The 10,601-nt window shown below is 35.5% G+C and overlaps 1 protein-coding gene across 3 annotated transcripts in view; it reads left to right on the forward strand.

The window, feature by feature from the left end:
* Window positions 1-10,601, forward strand: part of LOC106463302 (mitogen-activated protein kinase kinase kinase 12-like) — a 69,720-nt gene that overhangs the window by 9,252 nt on the left and 49,867 nt on the right. The window contains exon 1 of one of the 3 annotated variants that reach the window (XM_022390755.1): window positions 2,003-2,087. The exons of the other annotated variants lie outside the window; for them this stretch is intronic. The gene's annotated coding sequence lies outside the window, so the exon portion shown is untranslated. Of the gene's footprint in view, window positions 1-2,002; window positions 2,088-10,601 lie in introns of those variants that run through there. 3 annotated transcript variants of the gene reach the window in all.

The following is a 10,601-nucleotide window of genomic DNA, read 5'->3' on the forward strand; positions in this document are numbered from 1 at the left end:
ATAAAAAAATCATATAAACATATTGAATGAATAAGAAGATTATGTTCTCACTTTCAGAGGACACTACCCCCCCCCCCTTGCCGATGCCCATGGGAGGTGATGTTCCAAAGGGTTATTTTGCTACTGAATCATTTATATCTTCTGCAGTAAGCGATTCGTATGCTATGTCTTTTTTCACCTATGTATATACTTTTATGCAATTTGATAATTTTGGATATACGAGAGCCGCTTTTGTTAAGTAAACAAGCAAGCGGGGGTTTACAACCAAGACTTACTTGGTGTTGCTTGATTAGTTCGGCAAAACGACTTTAAATTGTAAATAAAATCCAACTACCTAAGTTACTAGTAAAAGATCAGTAGCTAAGTTAATCTAGGCGTCTAATACTTCAGATGAAGCCTAGATTGAACAGCCATTGAACTTTTACTAGCTATTTAGGTAATTAAACTTTATTTAAGCTTTCCCAATCAACTGTGTAATTAAAACCCGACGATCTGATATTAAAAGTTCTAAAACGTTCTTTCATGTTTTGTTTTTAATCGGATTTATTTACGATTTTAAGTAGTTAGTAATTTTGTAGTACAACGTAGAAGCAAATCAAAATGTTGAGATACTAAGTACCATAACCTACTAGGGGAAATACACCTGCTGATTCAAACGACCCGTAACAACTGGATCTGGTTCTTAACTCAGTGGGGTTCGTGGGGATGGTATTGATGATTCACCGTCCCATTGAGGTATTTCTGTAGTGAAACTTACGCGTACCTATTTTTAGAATCGCTGATGGCTGCATGAGGCTTCGTCCCGCAGTCACGTGAATACTCAGGAATATGTAAAATATGTTGTTGTTATCCTTTGAATACCAAAAACTAACAGCAATACTCTGAAGCTGCCATGGTTATATTCTCAAATACCACAGTATAGACTTGTATGCAGCCACATTTTAATGCATATACATCCCATTTAAGATGAAGTTGTTATGGATAATGGGTAAACCATACATTTCCCAGACGGGTATTACCAAGAGGAAACTTTAATTGGAGTTAAACGAGTTATATGATAACCCCTTTGTGAAGCCAGTATTTATAAAAATAAGCTGAAACTGTAGAACATTTTCTATAACGTTGGGAAGTTTTGTTTTTCATAGTGCAAAGCTACACGCTGTTCACAGCGGGGAATTGAACCACGGATTTTTGCGTCTCAAGTCCATAGACTTTACTCTGATCCAATTTTGAACACTTTTCTTCATAACTCCGGTATGGTAGAAATAGAGAAAGTAGAAATTCCAGTTGTCATATCTTCACCGAGCCCCCCCAGTGGCTCGGTGGTAAGTCTGAAAGCTTAAAACGCTAAAACTCGGGTTTTGATATCCGTAGTGGGTTAGCCCATTGTGTAGCTTTGTGATTAATTACAAACGTCTGAAACAGATTTGTTTTTTAATACTTGAACTATGTACTCTATTCTATTTGTGAGCTGTTATACTTGATTAACTGCGAACAAAATTTAGGCTATATTTACATAAGATATCAATTTGTTGCCACCATATATATATATATATATATTCTAGCGTTTCTGTCTGTTATCACAGATATATGATTTTATAAGAAACGCTTCTCTTTGCGAAAAGCACACACACACACACACACACACATATATATATATATGAAATCGACACCACAAGATTGTAGTGTTGTTTTTTTAATATATATATATGTGTGTGTGGCTTACCGCCTCGTGTGCGTCACACGTGAAGGCTTGATTTCGGCAGCATTCCAGAGTAGAATGAGTCATCACAGTCCAAACGCTCGTAATCTGGATCTCGCACTTGACTTTGATTGGACAGTTCCGCACGTGCTTCTGTCTCTAATAATGCAAGTTTATACATTTAGATTCGGATTAGAGGTAACGTGTTTGAGTAAGAGAATTGTGATGTATAGAAACTTTCATTAGTTACTTTGCTTCGTTTCATAACGTGAAATTCCGATTTGAAGCATTATCCATCTGCATTTGTTCGTTGTTTTTGTGATGTACAGTTCTCAAAAAAGTACAGCCCGGTATATACAACTTGTGTAAGAACAACACCACATGGGTAAGTTATTTTATATTGGGCCGTTTATTTGCGATATTTCAAAATACCAAAGGAATCAGTGTTTATTCTGTTAATGTGGGAAATAAAACCTTTTGTACATTGTTATGCTGTGAGCGCCTTTTCTAAGCTGCCGAAGCATAGTTATAATTAATTATACTTGCCATAAGACATTAATACCAGGCCTACTATATTCTTAACACTGCATTATTTATCCAGTCCCTTTGAGATTTTCAAGAATTAGAAATGTGCATAATAATAGTATTCTAACAACACCATGTTCATCACATCCGACAACGACATGTGCAGTATTATAAAATACAATAGGCCTACTATTAAAAAATATTTTATTAAAACCCGACATTTCGGCTTAAGCCTTTCATTCAATTTTCAATACGAAAAATAATTATAAAGTGAAATACTTTCTTGCTAGAAACAATGGACGAAAAAAAACAAAGGAAAAAAATGCTGACTGTTAAACGTATAATTAATATATTATGTTAACATTTAATCGCTAACTACCAGGCCACGTCTGGAATTTCAATCTCAGCCTTTTTCTTTCTTTCTGTATACCAGTCAAGTGTATAATATAAGCGGGAAAAACGAGGCCGAAATACTTTTTGTGAACAATATGAAAAACAGCAGCGGTTAACTTCGTTGTCACAAACTAATCGGGATAGTTTGAACCTTACATTTTAGCCACGACCCACACTACTGTGCGATGATCTTGTCAGCACGCTCAAACCGCCATGTCAGCAGGTGCAGTCTCAAGTTGAATAAGCTGACGAACCCACCCGTTAAGCGCATTGGAAAGACGTAGGGGCCCAAGAGGGTGACATAGGGGGTCCAGATACGAACGACTCTCCCATGTCACTCCACGGAGGTCCTATAGGTATATGCCAGGTTCGGTGACAATCGGTCTAGCGGTTCGCCAGTTATAAGCAGACACACACGCACATACTTTGGTGTAATAATGGTTAACGGATTATCAGTAATATCTGGTCAAAGCAAGCTAATGTAATATACCAGACTAATTAGGAATATGTAGTGTCGTAAGATAAATTCTTATAACGAATGGTTAAAATGTTTTAATTCATCAGTTTGGTAAATTCGCTGTTATTGATATTTTTGAACGTAATAGTTTTGGAATAATGCACACTGTCGCAGATTTTTCTCTTCTTTCTTTCTTTGTATAATACACTTGAATGAAAAGCTACTTTCACTTTTTGGAAATAGATAAAAATATTGATTCAAAATGAAGTTACATGTTTTTATAAACCAATATGGGCTCCAGCGTTAAGTTTTCGGAAGAGGGTATATAGCCTATTGTGTAGCTTTGCGTTAATCAAATAAATCAATGGCTTTTATGGTCATCTCAGTATCCGGTAAACGACAAAAAAAGCAGTAAAATTAACTTTCAACGATAACCTAGTATTATAGCTTAAGAACAATCAACTTTTATGTTCATTAGTTCACCACTTGCAGAAAAATCTTCATTTGAAAACGTTTGTGTCAGGAATTTGATGGTAGTCCATTGCCTTTTATAAAGCAATTTACCGATAGAAGACCTATTTTCAGTGCTAAAGTAATCAGTATTATACACTGGCAGAGTCTGAAAGTCATGCGTACCCTAGACTCGGTTGGAAGATGTGATGTTTGCTTAGTTGCAAACGTTGTGGATTCATTTACTGTAGCAATTCTGTTGAAGTTAAAGCGATCAGAAATAAAGGTTGTTCTAAAACGTAGAACCCATTCACGAGAAGACAAGAAAACTGTGAAGCAGAAGGAATGGTAATAGTAAGATTCTTTGTTCTTCTTAACGTAACCACTTTCGGTGATTGACAAACTTAGATGTGATTGATTTATCAAACCTCAACCAACTCAAGTCGTGATAAATAGTTGAATAACATTAATTGTTGTTTCTGCTAAGTACACAGTGTGTCCTGGGTGTAATGAACATGTTGAGAACCATTCTTAGAGTGTAAATCAAGGTCAACATGGAAATACTCTGAGGAAAATTAGCCTTGCTTTGGGAAGACTTTTTATCAACATCAAAAGGACGAGTTAGGCAGAATTTTCATGATGAACAAACAAAGGTGAAATTGGGCAGCAAATGCCTAATACAGCATGGCACTCGTGAAGAAAATCTTGAATAACTAATCTACAAAAGTAGCACAGTTGGAAAATGAAGTCGAAAGACAAATCCTTCTGATAATATGCAAACAGGAAATCCATTTGAGACCTAATAAAATATAATGCATCTCCGATCATTCCAAGACAAATTTTGAGCTGTTATAAGAGTAACAGTTAATTTCAATATTAATTTTAAAAAATCGCCTCAGACGGGGGGTGCTGCAGACTGGTTACCTTCCTTCTATTTCACTATTCAAAATTAGGGAGGGCTCTACTTGAAACACAGCGTTCACTCACTTGGCACTTTAGTGTGTGTGTGTATATAAGGTGTTGTTCGGGTGAAGGAATAAAGAAACACCTTTCTCCAACTCTTTGTACATTAGTCCCCCATTTCACCTTTTGTTTATTCATAATCAAAATTACGTTTGGAGAGTTTCATTGCGCATTCTGAGATAAGAGCTTGAACCCAAAACTTAGGCAAAGTTTTATATGAGAAATTGGCCTAGCGGAGTTTTTCTTATTCATTAGCAATAAAGTATGCAACTTCTGTACGATGAACTTACGATTTTAAGAGTTAAATAAACGTAACATTTATAAGTCTTAGGTCAGCAGAGTTTATAGTATAACTTTCAGTGTGCATTTATATAATACAGGTTTGCAGAGCTTGGTGGTTTAGTAGGGATCGTGTCTGTTTTTGTGGATCGAAGTGTCCGAAATTCGATAAGTAATAATCTTGAAGAACAATCGGCGCTGTGAACGTTATAGAAATGAAAGTCAATTCCGTTATTTAGTCCCAAAAGCCGTAAAAAACTCTTGTGACGGTGGGTGTTGCTGGCTGCATTTTTCTTTGGTCAATACTTCAAAATTATGGACGGCTATGGTTGAATCCTTAGAATCTTCGACCTGGCCGTTTAGCTCACAACCGCAAAAGGTATCGTTCAAGTTGAAAATTCCAATTTTCATTCCTTCATCTTACTTTCCTGTCATACCAAAAAGATACAGAGAGATCAGGTAGTTATAATTAAAGTGTAAAACACACTAACAGCCTTATAGTTTTTATTCAAAGACGTAGGCATTTTTTTCAACTGCAGCTTAATTGAGCCAAATTGTAAAAAGTTTGTCATTAATTTTTCCATTACCAACATATGAAACATTTGCCGTTATGTTAAACTTGTATTAAAGTTTATCTTCATTACCCATTCAAGCCGTCTCCAAGCATTATATGAAACAGACGTACGTGACCAACATGGATACATTTTATACTACTTTTTACAGAGACTGGGTGAATTATATTTTTTATAAGAGAATTTAAATCTTCTTTAATCTTGAAATGGTACAGATGTGGTTACGTAATCTTCATAAAATACTCGTGTTGGTAATCAACAAAGTCGTTCGCTATTTATGTATCATAATGAACCTTTGTATGTAAGAATTGTAGAAAACTGAGAACCCCCGTCATTTCCCCAGAGGCGTAGCCGGGGGAGGGGGTCGAAGGACCACCCCAATATTTTTAAAAATAAACACTAGACTTTATGTAAATCACGTACATTCTTTTCTCTTTGAGTCGGTGGCCCGGCATGGCCAGGTTGTTAGAGCGCTCGACTCGCAATCTGAGGGTCGCGGGTTCGAATCCCCGTCCCACCAAGCATGCTCGCCATTTCAGCCGTGAGGGCGTTATAATGTGAATATAAATCCCACTATTCGTTGGTAAAAGAGTAGTCCAAGAGTTGGTGATGACTAGCTACTATCCATCTAGTCTTTCACTGCTAAATTAGGGACGGCTAGCGCAGATGGCCCTCGTGTGGCTTCACGCGATATTCAAACCAAACATTGGGTCGAAGAAAGGGTCCACTTTTTTTTCTTTCTTTTCAGAAAAGACCCAACCCCACTCAATGGTGCTGGCTACGCCCATGTTTATCCCCATATATAGACCACCCTTAAAGACCATATTAACCAGTTCAAAATATATTGAGTCAAGTGGTGTAATAGTTAAAAAAAAAGGTATAGAAATTCCATTAAATGTTGGACGACACCATATGTATTTTTTTATGGTCATATGTGATTGATTATTTTGAAGCCTTTTTGTTCAGGGAAACATAGTATTTTAATTTTTATTCTTTCTGTATTAAACGTAGTTAAAATGCTGCGAAAGTCTTTCACTAAACAACAGAAACAACCTTCTTCTGATAAACTACGAACACGTGGATGTTTTTGTGATTGAGGTTTTACCACAATTTCCAGGATGTTCTATACTGTTCATAGTATCGATATTTGTGGTCATGCTTAAACGTAATTAAGTTCGTTATGAGCTTTAGTTTATCAGTGTACGTGAGTGATATATATCTCTTGCGGAGAAGTAGCAATTCATAACGCCTTATCATGATGGATTTACAAAACTCAGTCCATAGTCATGGTGTAGTGGAGTTTAACGTAGATTGGCAACTGCCAACAACCAGATTTCTGCCGGAACTGATTGGCTATCGTCTCGGTTTCGGACAGGATTAGTTAATTAAGGAACAAAATACGAGCTGAAATCGGTGGGTTCCCTTATGTTTGGCCCGGCATGGCCAGGTGGCTAGAGCGCTCGACTCGCAATCTGCGGGTCGCGCGTTCGAATCTCCATTACACCAAACATTATTGCCTTTTCAGCCGTGGGGGCGTTATAATGTGACGGTCAATCCCACTATTCGTTGGTAAAAGAGTAGCCCAAGAGTTGGCGGTGGGTGGTGATGATTAGCTGCCTCCCCTCTAGTCTTACACTGCTAAATTAGGGACGGCTAGCGCAGATAGCCCTCGTGTAGCTTTGCGCGAAATTCATCACAAACAAACAATCCCTCATGTTTTACAGTATACTTAACACTCTTTATCAGATATATATATATATATAAATATATTATTGAACTTTTAACTGTGTTATATTACGTAGTTAGTATAGCACCCGACTTTCACGTAATGGAGGTAATCACTTTAAGAAACATCTATCTGTATCGTGTTAAGTTCAAAAAGATTTGTCAGAAAGATTGAATATATTCCATGGATTAAGTTAGTACAATGACATTTTTTTTTAAATTAACGTTTACGTGCAAGTTATGCGAGTTCTTGCGTTACTACTTCTTTGAAATGCTGTTTACTTGGGAGACTTGATGTGTACAGGCTCAAAATTATATTGATCGAGTGTTACGTCAATTATCACGTGACCTAGCTGGGTTTTCCCGAGTTGCCAAGATACGCTGCTTCTGCATCTATATAAAGTTTTGATATAGAAAAAGTATTGCACTTCTCATCTAATGACGATAAAGAGTGAACAAAAATAAAAGTTCCTTGACTTTCTTTGCTGCATTCCTCTTTATTTATGTATATATTTTTCATAATTTGATAAAAGTCCGTGACGTCTGAAATTGTATGTAAGCGAATTACTAGCATGATTTTCAAATCGTATCGCCGCATTGGGGGGGAAAAAGTAATGCCAGTGAAATTGATTTATTGATGTTTTATTAATGACACAAGTGTTTTGTTATTAGTTTGTAATATATCATCTTCTTCAAAAATTAATTTCGATAATTCGTGAAACGTTTAAAATTCAAACCTTGAATAAAAATAGCGATCGAAACGAATTGTTTGCAGGTTGATCGTATAGTGTTATTGCAATTCCAGTACACCAGTTCTGCTTTGCGTGAGTCCAATACACCAGTTAGTCTTTATGCAAGTCCAACACTTTATTCTACCGACAAATGTAACTTTAAATAATTATTACAGCGCCCTTTTCTTCCAAGATTTCTTTGTTTTGTGATGAATCGAGAATGTGATCTTAATGCTTTCCGAAGCTAGAAATATATGGAATTACAGAAGCATATGTCATCTATTTCAAAGCTCGTCAGAATTCTATAAAACTCAGGTTTCGGTTTCTAGGGATGTCTTGTCTAACCCACTTGTTACCCTTAACACCAGAAGCAGTATTGTAATACGTATGTACGAATACATTTTATTTAAACGAGCCAAACTTGTTTAAATCTGTTTAAAATCATCAGCATTGCTAATATCTTTTTCTGAGCTTTTTGATAAAATACTGTTGCACAAATACACGCACGCGCACACACTAATCTGTTACTTTACATTTTAAATTAGGTGTTGACTGGAAGCTTTAACTGGGGTGGAATTTCTTTCGCTTTGGAAGACCGATTGTCAAGTACTTGTGGTCAGTTTACGTAAACAAAAATGTTTTGAATTTTAAATATGTATGGCAGAAAGACAATGCGTGTAAAGTACTTTCAAATTTTCACCAAAATGATTAATTTGCCACCAACGATTGCCACAAAAAAAAAAAGTTAACGTAGATCTAATACCCTAAATTATCATGATACAATTTTACACAAAGCGGCAGTGTTTACACCGGAGAACCATTACGTGAACAAGTGATTAACTAAGTTAGATCTTGATTTTTATGTGTAACGAAAGGTGAAAATACTAAAACGTTTGACACCTGAGCAACTGTAAATTTAAAGACAAATATTTGTGGTCGATAAACTTGTTACGTATATCTAATCTCACGTACTTACACGTTCAGGAACTCTTTGGAAACTTGATAGGTCAGTAAACTGTGTATGACAAGCAAAAGTACCCGTCCCCAGTGACGTGAAAAGTTTAAGTTAATCTGTCAATTAAATTATTTCATGGACTTTAAGAAGGTCAGTTGTGATGCACTCTTGGTTTCACTCAGAGCCAAAGCTCTGAGCTACTTATACCGCCCACCGCTAAAAGTAATTGTTGAGCATTTCAGTCATGCTAATAGCTGCTCAACAATAACATACGGTAAATCCACATTTTTATTGTGTAAGTTACGTAACATTTTGAAATATGAATGATAGTGTGATTAATTCCTAACAATTTAGTGTAGAATATCCCACTTGCGGAATAAAATTTGACATCAACAGTATTCATACCTTTTCTCTCGTCATTTTAAAGGAGAATGTTGAGCTTTACGTGCGTGCACAGCTTTTCAAACTAGAGACAGACGAACGCTCGAACAGACAACACGGTTCGCAATATATATAAGATCAGGGTGAATGAATGTATTCCGAATACATTAGACTAGTGGTTTCCAACCTTTTCACTCCACAAATAATTTGTAAAGCTTACTATCTATTAGGAGTATATAGTTCTATACTGCAGTATGTCATATAGAGATTATAAGGTACACCGATTGTAGAATCACCTTTAAAAGAATCTAGAAAGATTATGATGTATTTTTGTCATTGCTATACACTTATTCCTTATCTTTCTTGACCGGGCGTATCCCACTGGTTAGCGAGTTGGACTTTGGATTCAAGGATTCGTGGGTCCTCGTCCTGTTGCTGCAAATTCGCACTTCGCGACCGTGGATATGTTATAAGAGTAACGGTCAAATCCCATTATTCGATTATAGTAGCCCAAGTGTTGGCGATAGATGTTGTTGACTTGTTGCCTTCCCTTTAGCCTATCATATCAAAATTAAGAATACGCTTGTATAGCGCTGTGCGAATATCAGAAACAACCTTTTTTTTTCGTGCATGATGTGAATGTGGCCCAGCGAATGGGAACAACTTTAGACACTGAAAGGGGTTAGGTTACAAGGAAAAACAAGAGATGTGAAAAAGTCTGAAGCTTGCTTGGTGACCTGTTTTAACACAAGGTCTAAAAGGTGGAAATCCAGAAAGTAGGACAAGCAGTTTCGGGGAACAACTAAAAAATGTTAATCTATAAGTTATTATGAAGATTTAATTCTCTATAATCTATAAGTTAAGAGGAATTAATTCTCTATAATCTATAAGTTATTATGAAGATTTAATTCTCTATAATCTATAAGTTGTTAAGAGGAATTAATTCTCTATAATCTATAAGTTGTTATGAATAATTAATTCTCTATAATCTATAAGTTGCTAAGAGGAATTAATTCTCTATAATCTATAAGTTGTTAAGAGGAATTAATTCTCTATACTCTATAAATTGTTAAGAGGAATTAATTCTCTATAATCTATAAGCTGTTAAGAGGAATTAATTCTCTATAATCTATAAGCTGTTAAGAGGAATTAATTCTCTATAATCTACAAGTTATTATGAAGAATTAACTCTCTATAATCTACAAGTTATTATGAAGAATTAGTTCTCTATAATCTACAAGTTGTTATGAAGAATTAATTCTCTATAATCTACAAGTTATTATGAAGAATTAATTCTCTATAATCTACAAGTTATTATGAAGAATTAATTCTCTATAATCTACAAGTTATTATGAAGAATTAATTCTCTATAATCTACAAGTTATTATGAAGAATTAATTCTCTATAATCTACAAGTTATTATGAAGAATTAATTCTCTATAATCTACAAGTTACTTATGAAGAATTA

Source organism: Limulus polyphemus, unplaced genomic scaffold, assembly GCF_000517525.1.
Source record: "Limulus polyphemus unplaced genomic scaffold, Limulus_polyphemus-2.1.2 Scaffold1371, whole genome shotgun sequence".
NCBI lineage: Eukaryota > Metazoa > Arthropoda > Merostomata > Xiphosura > Limulidae > Limulus > Limulus polyphemus.